At 38.0% G+C, this 22645-nt stretch overlaps 1 protein-coding gene across 2 annotated transcripts in view; it reads left to right on the top strand.

The window, feature by feature from the left end:
* Positions 1-22645, top strand: part of LOC150084315 (fibronectin type-III domain-containing protein 3A-like) — a 441928-nt gene that overhangs the window by 159231 nt on the left and 260052 nt on the right. The gene's annotated exons all lie outside the window — the stretch shown is intronic.

Raw genomic sequence — 22645 nt, 5'->3', positions numbered from 1 at the left:
TTCGGGGATTGATTTTGTATCTTGAAATTGCGGCGTCGTAGTGAGTTGCGACGTGTTCGTGACTCATCAAGGTAGTAATGCGTGAATCAGTGTTGGGCAAAATTTATTCAAAATAACCAATAAGAATAAAATGTGCTTTTTTTTAATTCACGAATAAAAAATAATTTTCTTATTCAAAATGAATTTTTTCTGTTAAGAACAATAAATTATTCACTTATTCTTATCCACATACTTCCATCATTTTAAGAAGGATGTTTAGAGCTGCTGGAAAATCCTAACCGTTCGTTTACAGATTTGACGGCCAACCTTGACTGGTTCCTCCCCCTCCCCCCCAAATAAATAAATAAATAAATAAATAAATTTTCTGTTTATACTCCGGGACGACCAAACAGTCAGAGGAGTTAACAAGATAGACAGAATACAAGAAACAGAACCGTATTCAGCAGTCACGGGCTTGAACCCCGGTCACTCAAGGCACGTGTACTTATGCACCCGCGCGCCTGACCACTAGGCTATAACACGAGTATGTTGCTGTGTCTAGTCGATCTGTAAATCAGCATTCAATACCATTCCCCTTTCTCTAAAATTCCATCAATAAGTTTGATCATTGTGGCAAAGGTGAAAAGTTTTTCAACGGCAGCAGATGGTAGTAGTGTATTTCATTTATCAAAAACAATTTTTTTTTTTTTTTTTTTTTTTTCAAGGTTAGCTAATTCTTGACCTCTGACATAATTCAGTGAAGAAAGAAAGCGAAATATCGTTTTCTATGTGTTAGTATCAGCCGTATAGTGAAAGGAAGCCGCTGTCTTTTGCTACACTGTCAATAAAATAAAAAATAATAAAATAAATATATAAAAATAAAATAAAGAAATTTGTGTTTCCTTCCTCATATGGATACATACCCGGCGCCTCCGTGGGCAGGAGCAACACGCTTCTTGATTAGACCGGGGTTCGAGCCCGTGACCACTAAATACGGAGGATGCGGAAAGGTCAGGGAATGACCACCGCATATCCCCGGAGCAATATGGCCTTAGTTGCTAATACTCCTAAAAACCAAATAACGATGACGATATGGATACCTATCCAACTGAACTTTTGAATTTCAACAAGCTTGTCAGCTTCAACTACCCAAAGAGGTAACGTATTCAGTTAATTAACAACTTGCTGGCTAAAAGAAAATGTCCTACAATCTAGTCTAAATTTTTTTTTACGTAATTTGAATTTATGTCCTTATGCAATCATTTATGACAGTGAAAGTTTGCCTTCGTCATTTTACTGTCCTCTCTCAGAGCCTTTCTATACCTCAGTCAGATCCTCTCTAAGCTTTCCATTTACTAAACTGTGTTGCCCACATATTCGAAGCCTTTCTTCATACTAGTGTTCTTTTGTAGATCTCATGAAGCAGATTGCCCGTCTTTGACCCATTCAAGAAGCTTGACATCTTTTATTAGGTGTGGTCTCCATTCTTGGGCATAGTATTCAAGTGCGATCTTACAATTGCCTTATCAGTATAATTTTGACTTCGATAACTCTAAACAATTGATAAATCATCGATAAAACACTATGGGCCTTCCTTGCTGTATACTCCTTGGAGAACGTCATGTCCGAACTTATTGTAACTCACAAAATCCTTTCTTCCTCTATTTTTTTTTAATTGAACCCCAACAAGAGTATAAGTTATTTTGGGGGTTACTATTCTGTGCCGTGTAAGATTTTTCATTTTGCTGCATCAAAACATAGCTAGGAGAAAGGTGGTACCAGAGAAGTGTAAGATGGTACTCTATAGAGCTTATTATGTACCAGTAATAACCTATGGATCGGACTCATGGGTAATGCGGGAGAAGGATATTATTGGAATGCAAGCGATGGGAATGAAGTTTCTGAGAGAGGTGTGTGTGAAAAGACCAGGAGAGATAGAGTACGAAACGCGGCCATTCGGGGAAGCGTAGAAGATATTGGTTGAGATGGTTTTTTTTTATGTAAAGAGAATGGAGGATAACAGACTGCCCTGCCAAAGAGGATGTTAGAAATGAAAATGGAGGGTAAAAGACCAAGAGAAAGACTGAGAAGAAGATGGAGAGATGTGGAGAGAAGAGGCGTTTGTTGGAAGGAGCAGAGAGAGAGAGAGAGAGAGAGAGAGAGAGAGAGAGAGAGAGAGAGAGAGAGAGAGAGAGAGAGAGAGAGAAATGGTGGAATGGTAGAGCTAAATAAGTAAGTGAAACAGCTGATACTTTTCTTACCATCTTGAAGCCTGTTCAAGTCATTCTGAAGGAGCGATGCCTGGTGTTGCTGATCATTAACCGCTCTCCCAGTCTTCATCGTCTGTAAATTTAACGTCAAGCCGTGTATTCTTTCGTCTGACGTCATTTATGAACATCAGAAACTTGTTTCTGTAATACAAGAATAAACAATTAACTGAGGACTATAGTTATGCTCTGCATTGCATGGTATTTAAGGTAAATAAGCTATAAGAAATTGTGTAATAATTTATTCGAAGCTCCAATAAAAATAATGAATAATTCTTTATGTTAACTTGAATAACGAATGATATAAAAATTTATTCGAATAATACCAAACTCTGGCCTCGCACATTTATCTGAAAACCAATCTCAATTGGCCCGCGTTGAATACAAGCTGTTTTGTGTTTCGTCCTATTTTAAAATACAGTAAGTGGTTTTACTGAGCAGCGAATTGCATTAAATTTGTTTCAGATCAGGGAAACGTGCAACAGAAACCCACGAAATGTTAAAAAAAAAAAAAAAAAACAGCTTTCGGAGATGTAATGTGCCGTTTGAAGACTTCTTGTTTCGAAAAGTTTAAAGAGGGCCTCTTGTCCATCGAAGTTGAACAGCCCTCTTCAATTCAAAATCCAGTGAGTCATTTGCTCACATTCGTCATCTGATCAGCAGTGATCGACATTTAACTATTCGCGACGACTGAAATTGGTCTTTCTTATGGGACATGTCAATCAATTTTAACACAAGATTTGGAATACTGTACGTGTTTCAGCCTAGTTTGTGGCTCTCGTGTTATTATCGTCAATGTGCTGCTTCTGACCCACACTTTGTTTATTCCATCCTTACTGGTGAGAATTGTGGAAGTGTGGCTATGACTCGGAAACAGATCTATTTGTGCCGGTATAGTCTTTTCATTTGAAAGGCAATGTCTTTTCCAAGGTCCAAACAAAGCAATAAAATTTCCAAATATGGAGATTATTTAGCGCATTTTTTGACTTGCTGGGCTTCGTTCATTATGAATTTGTCCTGCACGAAATAGAATACTAAAAAATAGTTCTACGGCGATTTCGCGACGCTGTTAAGAGAAAGCGTCAGGGAATTATTGCTTGAATCCTGACAACACCTCCTGCACAGTCGGAATTTTACATTGAAGAATTTTTTTGCGAATCTTTATATCACTGTTATTGCCCATCCGCCATCCATACCCGGATTTAGCTCCCTGTGATTTGTTTCCCAAGCTTTAAGCTCCCTTGAAAGGTCACAATTGCAATGAGTAAGAATTAGAATTGTACACAAGAACTTTGAAGTTTGGTTATTACACTGCAAACTTAAGAATAATGTTCAGTTGAAAGCAAGTTTAGAGGAAACAGTTTAAAGCTTAATCACTCAATAAAAACTGCACTTTTTTTTTTTTTTTTTTTTTGTTGTGTTAATTTTATAAAAGAAGCATATCAAGATTGCTTTCAGAAGTTATCGAAATGTTGCAAACGGTATATAAGTGTGAAGTTAGTAGACTACTTAAAAAGAGATTCATCCTAATAGCCGGTAAGTTTCATTTCTCAATTGTTCGAACTGCAGTCTCCGAACTTTTTGATCACGCCTTGTAAAAAAAAAAAAAAAAAAACCGACACAAGTTGGTAATTTTTTACTTTTATAATTTAATTTATTAATTTTTTTAATTTAGTTATTTTATTTGTACGACAAGTAAAAGAATAACGTTCAGCTGATAGCAGGTTTAGGGGGAAACTATTTAAAACCAAATCGCTCATGAAAAGCCTCACGTTTTTTTGTTGTCAGTAATAAATAAAAGTAAAGGTCATAAACCCACCAGGAAACCCAAGTAGTTTGTCCAACTGATAAAAATAAAATAAATAAATAAATAAAAATATTATTACTTTATTAAATCCTTTATTGCATGTTTCTGTCTATCTTTACAGAGACTTTGCAGAAGGAAACATAGCAATAGTACCCATCGTGGCCAGGGATTAAAACACAATATAAAGTTGAGTGAGAATTGCATTTCTATTCACATGTACAGCAATACCTCCCTTAGCACTGGTTTCACTATAACACGGTTTTCAATTAAGTTTAAGTCGAAAATTACTGTACATATTAAAGACTCATTCAATAGCCTAGACACATACTCTACATATATGCTGCGTTTTTGTAGTCTAGGTACGCGTACATATATGCTGCGGTGCCAACTCTATTGTCTCACTTCTCACACACCAATAGCTCCCCTCAGTTAGTCAGCGGCAACGTGCAACAGTGTTCAATATTCTTAATGCCATCCTGACGCGATAGCTTTTCATTTCCCAATTTATTTTTTACCCCTTTAAATAAGATCAAAAATATATTTGCACCTTTGCTAGAAATCACTGCCAACAACATGCTGTTTGGAAGCATGTTTTTCCCCATTTGGCAAATGATTTCACTGGTTTTGAATCGCAAATTCAAATAATTGCCCAAAGACATTGTGAAGATCGGAAAAGACATGGGATTCGAAACTTTGGACACTGCCAATGTACATGACTGCATTGACTTGCATGAAAATGACAGATGATGCAGCTATCCTTAAAATTGATTGCAAACTGCATATGAAGAAGAGGAAAACAATTCTGATGTGGTACCAAAAGAATTTCCAACAGAAGAATTGGAGAAAACGTTTTTCGGGATTGACATGGCCTGCGAGGTAATTATGAATGGAGATCCGGATGTTGAACGTCAAGATACGGCAAATTTTACGAGATGGGATTCGATGCTACAAAGACTTGTACACTGAGAAAAAGAAGACACGACTTCACCAGTCTTTATAATTGAAATACCTAAATAAACAAAGCTTTTTTCCTCATCTCTCATGATGTTGTTACCTTTTCGTTAATAAAATTTTTGCAATGTTTTTTTATTTCAAATCCTTTTAATTGGCTATCAAGTGCAAATTGTTTATAGATTTATTATAATTTGTTTATAGACTTTCTCTGGTAAGCAGTCAATTAAAACCCGTTATAATTATATCTAAATCAGTACGGTTTCACAGAACAGTTTCGGCACCAATTATCAGTGCTATGCAGGGTATTGCTGTACTATTTCATATAGTATTATATACACAGCATGTAGCATTCACTGAAGTTCTGTAGTTTCTTCATCAGTGAGGTGGCAAGTTACCGTTCAGAGAGAGAGAGAGAGAGAGAGAGAGAAAGAGAGAAAGAGAAAAGCCATCAGTACAGTGGTGTCGAAAGGAATTAGAGTTCATGGTTGAGTTGATCTTGAGATTCTCCAACAACAAACCTGTCTATGATGTGTACTTGGTGTTTGTTGTAACACAGGGACAGGGTAGCCCTTAGGCCATAGATGGGGACAAATCCAAGCTGGTGATGATACTGTGGATTGATGTTCTCGACATCCTGTTTTTGCTTGGTCCATCGAACACCAGCATGGCCAGCAAGATCGGAATTTCCAACGAAACTTGATTTCAAATAGAGTATGAAACTAATGTTAAAATTTGGAATATACAAATTTCGCCCCTTGTACAGCAGAGTGTTAGACAGGGGGAAAGGGTGCCTTAAACAAATTCAGGAAATATAATTATTGAGTAAACTAAGTCCATAAAGTGTAAAGTCGTGGCAGATGTATAGCTTGGGACAAAGATTTGTCTATTTACAGCTGCAATCGAATATATTAATTCTTCGAATATGCTGTTTCTTGCAGGATTTGTTTGCACATAACAGTTCACTATTAATTTCCATTGTGTTGAAGAAACTGAGAGTATTGTGCTGGAAAATATACTGTACGCTCGATAGATGATGAAGTCTTCACGCATTGGGTTTGCCGAAGAGCTCGTATACGCCTTTTACTCTGTAGAAAGGTGAACACTCTGTTGATATCAGGCGTATTCACTTTCCCTCACTGTAGTTTTGCGAGTGGGTGGAAATTTCTTCTCAAGTATACTTTCAAGGTGTAACTTCGAGTATTATATAAGCAGCGATGGGCAACCTTTATAAATGATGTAAAGGATACCTATACCTCTGGAGGTGGTGCTGGAGTTCTTGCTGCTTTGTATATTTAGCAAACGATCCAGTATTCAAAGTTTGAAGTTATTAAGATATAACTGTGGGGCTGCTGTCCAGATGACCCAGGCTTACGGAGCAAAGGATAAACGCACCTTTGCACATACTGAATGACTAAATTTGTATCGTAGAGACCTACTAATTCTTGCCGTGTTTTCCAGAAGGCAGTGAGAGTTTTCTTCCCATAATAGAGAGAATTTCATTAGGCGGGTTAAGGTCATCATTTGCTGTTCCGCGAACGCATTCATGCTACAACTTCACCCATTCTCATCAACAGACCGTTGGTCTAAGAAACGCACTGTTTACATAAGCAGTTGGTACTATGAATTGTGGTGAAATGTATACTAAATGAGAGAGGAGGGCCACAACCAAACGAATCACCTTCCACTGCTTGTAGAATTTTTCTGCGCTATAAGATGTTGTTTGGTTTTTATTAGGAGCATTAGCAACTAAGGCCATTGCTCCGGGAATATGCAGTGGTCATTCCCTGACCTTTCCGCATCCTCCGTATTTGGTGGTGACGGGCTCGAACTCTGGTCTAATCAAGAAACGTGCGCTACGCACTGTTGCTCCTTCCCACCTGGCTACGGAGGCGCCTGCACTATAAGAGGCCTTGTAGTGGCGTTTTATGTCCAATGTCATAAAGGTATTATGAGAGAGAGAGAAGTTATTTGTTGTTGTTCATTTTGTGAAGTATTATTAGCTTTGTCTTGTCTGTCCGAATACGTGTTTGTCGCATTATAGCCTAGGTTGCTGTTGCTCCAGTAAACCAAATCTGTCCGAATAGACAAGACAAAGCTAGTCTCTTCGGAAATTTGCTGTGTAAGTCCGCGTTGGTATATACGTTAAAATCATTTCTCTAAAGAGAACTCAAACTAGTAATTTATCTTTATTGGATAAATAATGTTCGATTGTTTTTTTGTCTATAATTATTATATTACGTGAAGTAAGGTGTTTCAGAATAGTAAATCGCCTTCTTCTCTTCACTTTTTTTTTTTTTTTTTTTTTTTTTTAATATAATCGAAATTTCAGAATTAAGTAATGCCCTTATGGTCAAACTTCCAGTAAATTACGCGAAAAAATAATTTGTGTTCGACAGAATCCGTATTGAAATTGCTCTTTTACTATATATAAAGGTTTTTGTGCAATAACCAAGGTAAATTCTGTAAATTATCATATGGCATTTATTCCTTTGTATGATTTCAGAAAGTCTTTGTAGTTACATCACATAATTCAGAAGGATGGTGAGGGTTCTTTTGTGTGTTATTGGAAGTAAATAAAGGAAATGTATACTGTCTGTAAGTGAAGCATATCATAATGTCTGCATGCGATTATAAAGATATTTAAGTTTGAATACTTTGTGTGATTTACTTTAACTAAAAATATTTCCCTGGAATTGGGAAAATTGGATACGATCGTAATGTGGGGGTGGAGCGAGGACATAGAAGAGAGAGAATGCAAGTATTATGTATAGTCAAAGTTCAGAATGAGTCATTGGAGTTTCGTCCCACAGTCATCGATTATTAGATTGGCGATCGATTTTTCTTCCCAGCTGGTTTTCTGAGGGCACTAGTGACGGGATTGGGGCATTGGAAGCCACTAGCTTTCATGCTGCTACGTTAAAATCGTGGCTCTCCAAAGGGAACCCACAGTAGTGATGTAGGATCATGGACGAGGGGAAAAAAAATCTCCGTTTCCCTTCTTTCTCCGCTTTTGTCGGAAATCACGTGCAATGTTTAATGGCAAAACATAAAATGGCATGCTGTCGGTGATTGGGTAGTGCGAAACACGCGTTACCTTTTAGTCATTATGGTCTGTGGACGACTGCAAACAACAGAAGCTCAAGTAAAATGTGTTATATTTGCTGAATTTCAAAATTACATATAGGCCGCTATTAAATTCTGTTCAAAAAAACTGTATTAATAGGCAGAAAAACTTCGTAAATGTATTGAATATCTTGATTAGCCTATTCCCAGCGATTTATCATTCGGGCGAGAACAGTGGTACATACTGTAATTCTTTCAAAGTTTAATTACAGGCAGCTTATTATTTTTGTTTTAAGTTTGATCGTTCTTTTCCCGACAGTACAGTTCTTCATATGTGATTTATTTTAAAGCTCGAAGTTATAATTAGGCGAGCTATCATCTTTGCATAAAGCCGATATTTTATGATGGTGCTGCATGAAGATTAGTTGTACGTTTTAACTCTGTAGCCGGGTTTACTTATCGAAATTGAAGTTTTCACGTTATCCGAACAGTAAGCTTTGACTATTGATAAGTTTCTGCTAATACAGGATGCCCCCCAAAAAAACCCAGTCCACCTTTATTATTAGAAAAAGCCATAACTTTTGAACAGATGTTTATTTACATAAACCGTTTTCACAATTACAAATAATAGCTCCAAGTTTTTATGCACATCGATAAACTTAAACGTGTGTCCCTCTTGTAGTTCTGAGGATGTAAAATCTGTACTCGACATCCCTTCATGACATGCTTAGCAAGGTCACCGAGGCGGCCATTCGTTCTGGCTATCACGACCAATTCAGTGATTAGGGAAAATGGCATAAGAACTCTTTATTGCATACAAAACGCAAATGCCGTACACAATACCCATCACGGCTACAAGCCAGGGGTTTAGAGTAAAGGCTAATACTGTACAAGGTTACAAAGTCTAATACAATATTACAGTAAAGGCTAATACAATGTAATAAACAAGGATGAGATAGGAGAAAAAAATAATATTATTACTAATTATACAAGTGTAGGAAAGCAAATGAAAAATTTACATATGAACATATATACACAACAGCATGTTATCATGTTAAATTATTCTCCAGGGAGCAGTCCTTTTACAGTGCTGGTGTCATCTGAGCAGGAGCAGAAAGTTGGAACAATGTAGTGAGGGATCCATGGGAGTGATGGACAGGTCCTTGGGAGCAGGTTCTAATGTCCTGTGACGTGGTCTTGAGAAGGAAGTGGATGGAGTAAGTTCTGCCTGTATTTTTTATCCAATGCGAACTTGTAGAGGTCGCCATCCAAGGAGTATATGCACGCGTAAGAACCGATCGGATAACTTTAACCGGTTTGGGGTGGCCTGAAGGACTGGATTGGCCCGAAGGTTTGGGACTGGCATCCTCCAACCGCAGTTAGCCCAGAAGTCTTGGTCCGAAATAATGCCAACCATCATTTTTACAGCAAAGACGAGTCTTTTCTCATGGATAATGGCAGGAAGACGTCTGATGTTTAGAGCTGTTGCCATTTGGGTGGTCCTTGGTGCAGGGGGAAGCCGAAATTTTCATATGGCCCACTTCAATAGCCAAAATTCGCCCGCAAAAATCCGTCGCAGATGCGTTGCGGCAGTTGAGGTCCAGACTTCTGCTCCATAAAGAATGACCGAATAGACACATGTCTTAATATACCTGCACCCAACGGCCTGGTCATGTACATGCATAAGTTGTTGCTTAAGCATCCACCGGAGTCGACAGAATTTTTTTTTTGCAGGTGGTCTATGTGTGGTAGAAAGGAGAGCTTCTGGTCAAAAATAACGCCCAGATCGGTGTGTTGCTGAACAGCAGAAATTGCGAATCCTCTTATATTGGGTTGCACCATTGTGTTCTGTTTGAGCGAGAAAGTCAACTGTTTCGACTTCTCAGGATTGATGTGAAGGCCGAAACCGGAGAGGAAGGCCTCGAGGTTTTGGATTTTCTGTACGATTAAGACATTTGTGTAGTCAGCAGTGTCTCCGGGGTTGATAGCAGTGAACAGCTTTATATATCATCAGCGAAGGTGATAATATCATTTCGGCCCGTCACGAAAGGCAGAAGAACAGCTGAGAACAAAATACCAGAGAGGACCCCACCTTGTGGGACTCCAGCTGTAATAGTTCTGGTGTAGGCATCGTGAACAATAATAGTCCTGTTCTCAAGCATTGTCTAAATGAACCAGAGCACGTCTCCGCCAATGAGGTAATAATCACGTAATAGCCTTACCAACGCGTGAACGGATACGGAATCAAATGCTGCCTGGACGTCCATATAAGTAACAGTGATTTCCGAACGGTGCTCAAATGCCTCGAGGATCTTGGTAGTGGTGGTGACTAGATTTGTAGCGGTGGATCTTGACCGGGTGGCATAGTGGATCTGCGGTGGCTGATGTGGCATTATTTGGGTGGTTAACGTTTTCAGAAGAGATTTCTCAAATAAAGAGACAGGTACAGGAGACTACCAATGAAGCGAGGCTCCATGCTGTTGAGGGGGGGGGAGACATTCGGTTGATATTCCCCCACCAGTTGAGCACATAATTATCTGAGTGGTTGAGATAGATTGTATCATTAATTGACTTTTCAGAGCCAGAAAAAGAGAAGAAAAAAAAAAAAAAAAAAGAGGACCAGTAAATGTGATTATGATAAAGCTCGCACCATCACGCATTTTCACGCACGACATATAGGTTTTCGGACTCTCATATGTATGCTAACGACTTACAATGATGACCTGAAATATGAAAAGTTGCTGTATCAAAAAAGCACACTTTTTGTAGGAGACTATCATCCTCAATTAACTGAATCACTGTGGTGGCAAGCAATTCACGTGCTAGTCTGTCTATTGGTAATAACTGCTGCAACACTTGAACGTTATAACAGATAATCAAATTCTTTTATGAGTGATATCGTGTACTTTTTATTTCGAAATTTGAAATTCTCGGGAAGCCCATCGAATTGACTTTTTTGGGCTTCGATGGCATTCATTACGAATCGTTTACTAAACTTCTAACGTTCGAAGCCGTCACCTACCAGTATCATGCAGTAAACTTCCAGTTTTCTTGAACTTTCCCATATACGCATAAAAAATTTGGAACACTTAGTGTGGATGCTTCCTAAGCACCCGATGATGATTACGTTTAACTAGAATTGGTTAATTCGTAGCAGCAAGCCACAAAACACATTGCTCTTTTTTTTCAACAGTAACCATTTTGTTTTATGGCTGACTGTGGCGCAGCCTTCTAACCAGTGATCTATTCACCAATAGAAATAATAATTCAAAGTTTGTTTCCCTGTATTTAATAACAAATACAAAAACAGATTTGGAATTATTCTTTGTAATGATGAAAAATATCTCTATTGTATCATATCAGATCAAAGGTTACGGATTGCAGTTTTCTAAATTCTCCAAGTGTATTGTTTCTATTTTTAACTCGTGTAGCTGAAACTTTCTGATCTTTTATGAACTTCGATCATTTTTTGAACTTTGCTCGCCTAATTTGTCTAACCTTTTTCTCCTATCTGTATTGTTAAAATGCTAACAAATTCATTTACGACATTTTGATTACTAAGGCATTTGGATAGTTCCAACTGATTTCTTTCCCAAAACCCACATTTAAAATGTTCTGTTGGGCTGGAGTTTACAACTAATCATTAACTGTATTTAGCAGCCATAGAAGGGTCGAACGAAAGTGCTGAATTATTCGCATATTCGTGTTTTTAGCTGTACATTCTTTCCTTAGGTTGTCTTATCCTGTACTTCCTTTATTTAACAATAAAGTGTTTATGCTGCCACTTTATTAGGTACACCTACCTAGCAGCGTGTTGAGCCTTCAAAACAGCCTGAATTCGTCCAGGCATGGATTGAACAAGATGCTGAAAACGTGTAGGAATGGAGTATCATGCAGACACGAGTGTGTCACGCAGTTCCTTGAGATTCGACGGAGGTGAAGGCCTGCACCGAACAGCCTTTTTCAGCTCATCCCAAAGATGTTCAATAGGATTGAGATCCGTGGACTGAGCGGGTCACTGCAGCAAAGAAAAGTCATTGTCATGTTCCTGGAACCATTCCATAGTGATTCGTGCTTTGTGCACCGGCGCATTATCCTGCTGGAAGTAACCATCTGACTGAGGAGAAACTGTCAACATGAACGGATGCATTTGGTCAGCAACGATGTTTAGGTACGATGTGGCATTCAGACGTGAATCCATGGGTATCAATGGACCCAACGTGTGCCAAGAAAACATTCCCCACACCATAACACTGCCCCCACCACCTTGCACAGTAGTCGTCAGACATGACGGGTCCATGAATTCATGTTTTTGCCAAATTCTGAGCCTTCCATCAACATGATGCACCAGGAACTTCGACTCGTCAGACCAAGCAACTGTTTTCCAATCCTCGATAGTCCAGTGCTAGTGTTGCTGTGCCCACAGCAGGCGTGCTGTGGGCACAGAAGAAGATTGGATCTCACGCACAATAGAAGATTGATCTCACGAGATTAACCTATTGGGCAGAGGCAGTGAATCGAATAAATTCAGAGGAGTTAGATGCTTATCTTGTCGGAATGGGAATAGTATGAGTATTCTGTTTTATTTATTTATTTATTTTTATTTTATTTTTCTTTTGCTGAGATATATATATATATATTTTTTTTTATTAATTCAGTTGTGAAGTTTAATGAAATCTTTTTGTGTGCATGCGAAAATCATCTTTCGCATCCAAATTCTAGCTGCTTGGATTGTAGTAGGTATTAGTCTTATCGATAGGGAATGCCCCCTCCCATCCTCTTTCCTCGTATTAGGACTGCGTAATACGTTTTTCTACCGTATTGGAGAAACTTCCATACAGATTACAGACAATTTATTTTGTGTAGGACAATGCACATTTCATTTGCAGTGATTATGCAAAAGTATATTAAATATGGACATTTTTAATGGTAGCTTACTTTCATTCCTTTAGAAGTTATAACGCAGTATGCAGTTTGATAATATATGCATGTATGTAAAGCATCAGTGTTTAACCTTTCTATTTCTTTAATTTAAAAACAAAAGAGCATAAATTAGGTTTCGAAAATGGAAGGGATAAAATTTCTTCTGAGATCCTATTTATCTTTGCAAATAATAAATTGTGGCCGATATCCAAAATTAAATTAAGCTAGCTATTCTAACATTTATTCCAATTTTTTTCCACAGTCATTATGGTTAGGTTCATTCTCATCATGATCTCATGTGAAGTCACGGTCCTTTTTTTCTTTTAATATTGACTCTTAACATTGAAACTCCGATATGAATCTTGTTCGTAACGAAACCCCACAGAAACTTATGGATGATGTTTGATAAAATTATTGACATTGGTGGGAGTTTTTGTCGTACTCCTTGAATTTGAAATCCCGTGGCTAGACGTGCAAGTGCATTTCATTGCCTGAGTGAGCATTCAATACCAGTGCAACAAATTGTAATTCGCAGCACGCATAATGTTGCCTGGACACACGAGGTCAATACACCCCACTTGGATATTTCGTAATAACTTTGTAACTACAGCACAGTTCTCATACTCAGCAGCTTGTTCCTAAAGGCATATTCAATGATACTAAAGTGTGTGAATACTAGTTCTAGTTGTATTTTCTCTTATGAAGTTTTTCAAGTTGTTAGTTTTCTGCAGACCAGACAATCTTTTCATTGTATAATTGTACTATATTTGAAACGGTGTTTCAGATTATCATTAATTAAAACTTCAAGCTGATGCTAGTAAATTAACAATGCTGCTTGCGTCTGGAGGTTTAAATTTTACAGAACAGCACTTTAATATAAAGTTTTCGGAGTGGAAAAAAAAAAAAAAAAAAAAAAACACCTATTAGATTGTTTCTAAATGAAGTGCAGAGCTTCATATGCTTGACTAGTAACAGTCTGTTGTGTTAATTTGTAAAGGAACTTATTCTATGTCGGCAACATTCTACACTGGCGTTCAAAGAAAGTGCATCACCCCATAAAATTGTAATTGTCGTCCGAATAACTTAAGTATATGGCAATATTTCTTACAGATTCCATTAGATAAGATTGACACGCGTAGGTGATGACGTAATATTGCATCAGCTGTTACTTTCAGCTATATAAGCACGCTCTGCAAGAGTTGCAGTCATTCCTTACTTGTGTCAGGATGGCGAGTTACGTGCAGTTGACGCCACGAAGAAAGAGTGCTATTGTTGCTTACGTGAATAGGAAAAAAAAGGAACCGGACGCAAACGAGTCCCTACGGCAAAACAGGACCGCGTTTTGAAGTGCTTATACCTTAAAAACCTTCAAGTTTTTTCGTCTGAGCTGAAAAGAGAATGGGAATACAGGAGTGGTAGCAAATGCAGTAACAGTCAGAAGACGCCTCTTCAAAAATGGACTTGTAGCCCGTCGTCCTAAGAAGTTGCTCCTCACACAAAAAATGAAAAAGGTCCGATTAATTTGGTGTAAGGAGCATGTCAAATGGACCCCCGAGTAGTGGAAGTCAGTTATTTTCTCGAATGAGAAGAAATTCAACCTTCACGGCTCTGATGTGAGACAAACGATTCGCCGTAGACGCGGTGAAGAATACCATCCAGACTGGATGGTGTCTACAGTGAAATTCCCTACCAGCCAAATGATATGGGAGTGCATTTCGTATCGCGGAGTAGGTTACAAAAGGTTCTTGCAGTTTATAAAAGGTTCCGTAAATGCCAACGGATACCTGGCTATATTGGAAGGCAAATTGCTGCCAACCATTAGAGACCATTTCAACCTGCCAAGTAACTGCATCTTTCAGGACTACTCTGCTCCTTGTCATCGGGCGAAAAGTGCAAGTAGGCACTTCTGTGGTTACTTTAGCTTCATTTCTGCATTAGAGGTTCGACAGTAATGTGGTTGCAAATGCTCATTGTGGAATATTTTGAGAGCACCTGTCAAATATTACTTAGCTTTGCCGTAACTATTAATAAATATCTTTTGTTTATATTTCTGTTTGTGATGCTAGTGACATAATATCACGAAAAAGGGTTAGAAATTCCTAGGTGATACACTTTCTTTGAATACCAGTGTATGTCGGCAACAGAGGAGCACAACATCAAGCTTTTGATGTTGTGCTCCTCTTCATGTGCATCACTCCCTTCCATCAGAAAACTAAAGGTATTTTAAATAAGATAGAGAATACAAGGTCTTTAGAGTATTATTACAAATAAATTAAAAATATAAAAAATGATAATATGTTATGTAATTCTGGAAAAAAATGTGGTTTTATCTTATATATCTGATTAGGATGGCTTTACTTATTTGAGCCGAGTATCAATTTGCATAATATTATCTCAGTGTTTTCAGTGTATCAATGACTTCCATTTTGCAGAAACTGTTCCTGTTTGTTCCGCTTCTCTTGTAGAAATAAATAATTTTAATTAATGTTAATTTATTATATGAATCAATTCTCGGCGTCATAACAATGCTCTTTTATATTCACTTGAATAACTGTCCTGTTATATATGCTGAATGGTTAATTTATTAGATTAAACCCCTTAATAGTGAGTAATACCATGTTACAGCCTAAAATCATCGGGGCAAGGGTTCTATGAGGTACCGAAAGCGTTTCACAGGGATGCTAACTCAGGTAGACGCAATCGTATTCAGCAGTTGTCCCAGATTGGATGGTGGCAGATCTGTGCCACGAACAGTTTGTTCCACCTTATCCTGCAGATGTTCAGTCTGGTTCGGATCCGAATACTGAGTCGATCAATGAAGTATGATAAAGTTACTCTTCATTCCCGGATGATACGTCCCTTTTAACATTTCGCGTTGTCCTTCTGGAAATAACTGTTTTCAGTTGGATAAACTGTGAGTATATGAAGGGATGCGCCTTGTCGGAAACAGTGTTAAAGTTGGCTGTAGCATTCAGACGTATCCAGCTGTACGAGGATATCTACGTGTGCTACGAAAACACTCTTCACAATATCCCATGTCCGTAGTACAGCTCTTCAAAGAAGTGTTTCTATCTGCGCAATGAGTTCACTGATTGCTTCCCATTGAAAGATTGATTGGTGCCTACGAAGTCCATTGAAAACAATTATCTTTTTTATATACAAGTATGATACGCGTATCAAGAATCAATTGGTTAAAAGTTATTTACTTTTCACTTTATGAATCACAAGTGGGAGAATTCAGTTAATTTAAGTGGGGGGGGAAGAACGCGCCTGAAATATAATAAAAATGGGTACATTACCGAATCATTGCTCGTGTTCACGTACTCCACTCCAATACCACAGCTGGCTCCAAAAGTCATACCTTTGAATTTTTGACATTTACTACTCAATAGGTGATTTTCCGGTTAATTACTCACTCTTTCACTGTTCGTGAATCTTTAAAAGGATATTATGGGAGCGTAATGTAAATCAAGTTAATTGTGTTACAGGGCTTACCATTTACAAGCTGGCAGCAGTTCTTTCTTAGCTAGGCGATGAAATCTTTGAATATGTACATTATTGCTGTATTGTGTGCTAAGATACAAATATTCTTCTATTTATATAGGTGGATAGCTTTAGTATTGAATAATTACATTGTGTTACAAAACTTCTGTGTGTGCAGGGAAAAAAAAAAGTAACATCCGGATGGTGAATATGAGATGTTGTTTCAAGAATATTGGAGGGGGGGGATATATCATGGAAGAAGCAAACAATTTTTGGGCTGAGTGCATCGTTACGTTGGACAGTATTGGCAGCTTTGTTCTTTGTGCTTTATATCCTATCGTCCCTTCATGAAAAATAAAAGTAAAATAAAAAAAAAAAAAAACCATGATTTGTTTCCCAATTAGTTCCCTGAACTGTTTGTGCAAGTATCTTTTCGCGTTTTAATAAACCAAACCAAACGACCTTGCGCGTCGAGAGAATGAAAGATGTGAGGCAGATGTTGGCATGAAGCCAGGAAAACCTTGGCAACTAGTCGAACTTGATTGCAGTAAGTCTGGCTGGTCACGTTGGCAGCATAGCTGAGCCTACTCCCTTATCAGAAACGGAAGCTTTAATCGACAAATAATATCAAGTAATTTTTTAAAATTACGCACACCAAACAGTTTCATAGGAAATATATGTTTCTTGTTCACTTGTGATAGCTGTAGGATTTATTTTTTATATAATTGTTCAAATGTTTGCATATGTGCAATGTAATACTTGTTCATAATCATCAATACGATTTACTTCATATTCCCATCGAAACATTGTCAACGACGTTTCTTAATGTGATTACCACATTTTTAACTGAAGCTGACAGAAAGTTCACAAGAACACTGCTAGTCATTTCACTGATAACTTCTTCCATCTCATAAACAGTTCTTGGCTTTGTTTAGTAATTTTTTTTTCTTTTGGCTCAGTCTCGAAAGGAAAAATCATTGGGCAAAATCGAAGATCCTTGCAGACCTTTTTGTTTGTTGGTCCACGTTTGCCAATCCATTTGTTGGCGTCTACGTAGCCAGGTGGGAAGGAGCAGCAGTGCTTAGCACACGCTTCTTGATTGGACCGCGGTTCGAGCCCGTCACCACCAAATACGGAGGATGCGAAAAGGTCAGGGAATGACCACCGCATATCCCGGAGCAATATATCCTTAGTTGCTAATGGTCCCAAAAAAAAAAAAAAAAACCCATTTGTTAGGGAAATGAACACTAAGCGCCACTTTCACACAAAAGCGCTCCATCATACTGAAGTGTGATGGAGAGCTCTCCTTCTTAAAGATAATTTACCCCATTTATATATAAAAAGAAAAGCGAGGTATTGTCTGAATTTTTAGTATCTTCTAAAATAAATGGCCGCATCTGATCAAATAATGTTCTTTAAGAGGTCTTTCCAGGCGATTAAAGCATATTTTCAGAAAACTCCATACTTCGATCTCAATCTTTCTGTACAACAGTTGCTTTTAGTGTGGTTTCCATATCAGTGTTGTTTTTAATATTATGTACAGAATGGCAAGTCGGCCCAGTTTCATGCACACATATTCTAATATTGTTTACTGACACAAAAGTGGATAGGCTTCTACTGCGTCTTTTATCAGCCAAAGATTCTGCTATCATTAGTGGTATTATTTAATGGTTTTAGGATTCTGTGTTGCATAACTTTCCTGTTTAGCTTTACGCCTTCACTGAACAGCTATTAGCCTAGTGGTCAGGCGCGCGGGTGCATAAGTACACGTGCCTTGAGTGACCGGGGTTCAAGCCCGTGACTGCTGAATATGGTGCTGTTTCTTGTATTCTGTCTATCTTGTTAACTCCTCTGACTGTTTGGTCGTCCCGGAGTATAAACAGAAAATTTATTTATTTTTTATTACGGATCCTTGTAAGTCACAAGTATCCGCAGTGTCTTTCAACTTTGTCCACAAAGAACAGCGCGCATCCGTTTTTGCCGCCAGCTCAATCTTCACCCACATCAGACTGTAAACTTGTATTTATAGAGAACATAAAAAGAACATCGTTTCGGCAAAAACTAAATATCTTTTAGGTTCTCTCAGCAAATAAGTGGGGAGCTGATCACATTACCTGGTTACAGTTATATAGAACCTTAATAAATCTAAACTTGACAAACTAATAGATGCTTTCACTCCTCAACACAACACGTTATGCCAGAACCGCCGCACAAACCCTTAGGCATGAAACCAAACAATTGTTACCAGATTTAAATCTGACTTTCGATGACTTTGCAAATACCCCTCGACTTTTCCCTGTTCTTTGGAACGTGACTCCACCTCCATGTGATTTATATCTCCATAAATAGAAAAATTTTGCGTTACACTAAGAAATTTTCTTGCAACTGTATCCAGCTACAGTGGATCAGTTCCCAAACTACATTGTAGTACATACAGATGGGTCAAAGAACGACATATGTTGGAGTAGCCGCAGTTTTTCCGCGCACCACATTGGCCTATGAGTTGCCATATGTTTGAGTCCTTTTACATTAAAAATAATATAATTTTCACGATTATTTAAGTGCAATCCAAGCCATGGAAAACAGTGGACGTTATCCACCCAGTTTTAAATGAAATAACCACCTCTTTGAATACCATAACTGAATCTGAAAAAAGCACATTTCTCTGGGATACGCGGCAATTCTAGGAAATACTTATCAAATCATGCTCACCTTTTAAGAGCGGAGGGTTCCTCTCAATGTCATTTGCAACACATTGCTTGTAGTAAGGTATATCCGTTTGAAATGCACAAAAAATATACAAGGCAACGCCAGAATCTTTTCAGTTCAGCCAGCAGTGAAGTCTCACTCATACTTCATTTTTGGATAATGAAACAGATGTCTCAAATATTTTCAGATTTATAAAAATGATACTGTATATCACCTCCTTTAGCTAGGAAACCAAAAAGCCGTTTCTAATAATAGTTTTGCAAATTTGTCTATAAAAAATAACTTACTACTTGCCATATGTACAGTGCATTATTGGCCATAGATCCCGATGCGCAAAAAAAAAAAAAAAAAACAAGGAAACAAACAAGATGATACTCAGTTACCCAGCCATTCCTTACCTAAAATAGAAGTGTAGTGTAGGATAATTAATGTTATGAAATGTTCTAAGAAACCATATTTTAATTTCGTGCTACCCGTACAGCAGAAATTTAAAAATAGGTAGCGGCTTTTCAATCCTCCTGTGTAAAAAATATTCTACCTTGTTTTAGTAAAGATTTGGCAATTCGGATTTATATTTTAAAGTAGAAAGAATTGATATCCTTACTGGATTTGCAAATTCAAGCTGAGGCAAAACTGAGGCCATCAATTGGACTTCTGTCTATTTCAATTAAAGCCTGTCTTCATATAGGCTTTTCTGTTATTTGGCTTACATAAGAGGAAAATGAGCAGTTGGAATGTATGCCCAAATCCACAACTGATTTGTCTCTTAGTATCATCTGATGATAATCATATAATATGTTTTGCCTCTGAACTTTGAGAGTTACAAACAAATGCAATAACCTTACATTTGTTAATACACTATAGTAATAGAGGCATGTGATGCAAGAAAGCAAGCGTATTAGCTTATGAAGCATCAGCCAAAAATAATAATAAATTAGTTAAATAAAAAAAATTCACACAACCATTCCCTCTAAAAGTTTGTCCAGTTCCTCTTTGAATTTATTTAAGCTATCAATTTCCACAACGACAGATGGAAGTTTCTTTCAGCAATTAACCACCCGCTGGCTAAAGACAAATTTCCGCACATCTATTCTACAACTGTCTTTCCTCAATTTGAATTTATGCCCCCTTAGGTTCGTAATCTGAGCAAGCGGAAGAATCTCATCGGAATTCAGCGTGCTCAACCCACTCAAGGCCTTATACACCTCAATCAGATCACCTCGCAGGTGCCTAGTCTCCAGACACTAATTTTCAGAACTTAAGCCTCCCTTGGTAAGAGGATCCCTTCATTCCCCACACCAATCTTGTTGCCCTTCTCTGTACACGCTCAAACAAATCTACATCCTTCCTAAAGTGAGGCCACCAGACCTGAACGCATTACTCAAGGCGTGGCCAGACAATTGCCTTATACAAAGGGATAATAACCTCCTTTTCCCTACTAGCAAAATTCTTGTATATCATTGCAAAAAACCCATGACCTGCTCTTGCAGCTTGTCTGCATTGCTCAGAAAACTTCATATCTGACTGCACAATTATCCCCAGATCTTTTTCATTTTCTTAGCGTGTAGCACAACACAGTTGGTACGTTCCTCTGAGGTTACTTTTACCCATATGCAGTACTTTGAATTTGTCAATGTTAAACTTCAGTTGCCACTTCTCAGCCCATCTGCCCAAATTTTCTAGATCCTGTTGCAGTAGCACACTGCCATTACTGTCATTAACAACCCTGCCAACCTTTGAATCATCTGCAAACTTCGACACTAAGCCTGATATTGATATACCTTCATCGATATCATTGATAAATATACAAAACAACAGTGGGCCCAACACCGAACCCTGTAGGACTCCACTAATAACATTAGTCCACGACGAGCAGCATCCATTGATTACCACCCTCTGTCTTCTCCTACTCAACCATCCTTTTATCCATTGTAGCAACGTACCCCTAATACCATTCTGCTCCAATTTGTACAGTAATCTTCCATGCGCAACAGTGTCAAAAGCTTTCCTGAAATCCAAGTATATGATATCAAAATTATTTTTTGCATCCAGTTCCTTTGTAACCACATCATAATATCCTATCAAAGTTGTCAGACAAGACTTTCTCTTAACAAACCCATGCTGTGTCTGAATTATTGCTGCAGTCTTGTCTAGATGATCCTGCAATGCATCTTTAACCAGTGACTCCATTATTTTACCAGAACAGAAGTTAAACTAACTGGCTGGTCTGTAATTACTCGTGTCACCTTGCGAGTTCCCTTTGTGAATTGGGGATACATTTGCACATCTCCAATCCGTGGGTACTTTCCCCCGAGTCCAAGGATACTCTCATAATTATGGCTAAAGGTTTACTTAGTTCCTTTGCCGCTTCCTTTAATATAACTGGATAGATCCAATTGACTCCCAGGTGCCTTTCTTACGTTTAACTTCAACAATTTCTCCTCCACTTTGTTCTCAGTTATTACAAAATCATTAACCACCCTGTTACAATTTGATAAACTTCTGGCATTTTCCTTCCTTAATAACTCCTCATGTGTGAATGTAGATGCAAAATACTTATTCAGTTTGTTTGCTATCTGAGCAGGATCATCAACAGTCGAACCATCGATATCAAGTGGACCAATCTGATTAATCCCCTTCATTTTAGAGTTTATATAAGTAAAGAAATCCTTGCTGTTTTTCTTAGCATCCTTTGTCAAAGATTTCTCACAATAAGCCTTTGCTTGCCTAATCTCCTTTCTGACTTGATTACAGGCTAGTTTATATCTACCATAGGCTTCTGTGTCGCGTGATAATTTATACGCATCCCATGTATTTTTCTTCTCTACCACGAGTCTCATTAATTCATTTGACAACCATTTAGGCTTAAACCTTGAACAATATTTCTTAATAGTATGAAAAGTCTAGTAACTTCCACGGTTAATTCCTTGAATGCTTCCCGCTTAGAATTTGCTGTTGGTAACATCATCAGTTGGTCCCACTGTACAGAATTTAAAAACTGTCTGAGACCGCTGTAGTCAACTTTACGAAAACAATAACCCTTTCCTTTACCTCTGATGGTAATTATATCTTTAAGTAAATTTCACATCAGTACACTGTGATCACTGCCACCTAGTGGTTCCTTTATCTGCAAATTCTTAATACACGAATGATCACTGCTGATAACCAGATCAAGAGTATTACCCTCTCTTGCTAGTGTGCGAGTGACCATTGCACAAGTTCCAGTCAGTATCTGGAAAGTTAAAATCCCCCATTATAAGACATTCTGATTTACTAGCCACTCTATTTCTCTGTACAATTGTTCGTTGTACTCATTCGAGTCATTAGGCCTATAACACACTCCTACTGTTATTTGTGCTTTCCCAGTGCATATATTTGGCGCACAACAGCCCTAGATGCTGATGCGCCATTTCTCTAATAACACAGACGGATTAAGGCGTTAATCCGTCTGTGTTATTAG

This window comes from Mastigoproctus giganteus, chromosome 6 (genome assembly GCF_048544385.1).
Source record: "Mastigoproctus giganteus isolate SK-2022 chromosome 6, ASM4854438v1, whole genome shotgun sequence".
Lineage (NCBI taxonomy): Eukaryota > Metazoa > Arthropoda > Arachnida > Uropygi > Thelyphonidae > Mastigoproctus > Mastigoproctus giganteus.
The sequence above is the reverse complement of the archived record's forward strand: the minus strand, read 5'-3'. Positions and strand labels throughout refer to the sequence as shown.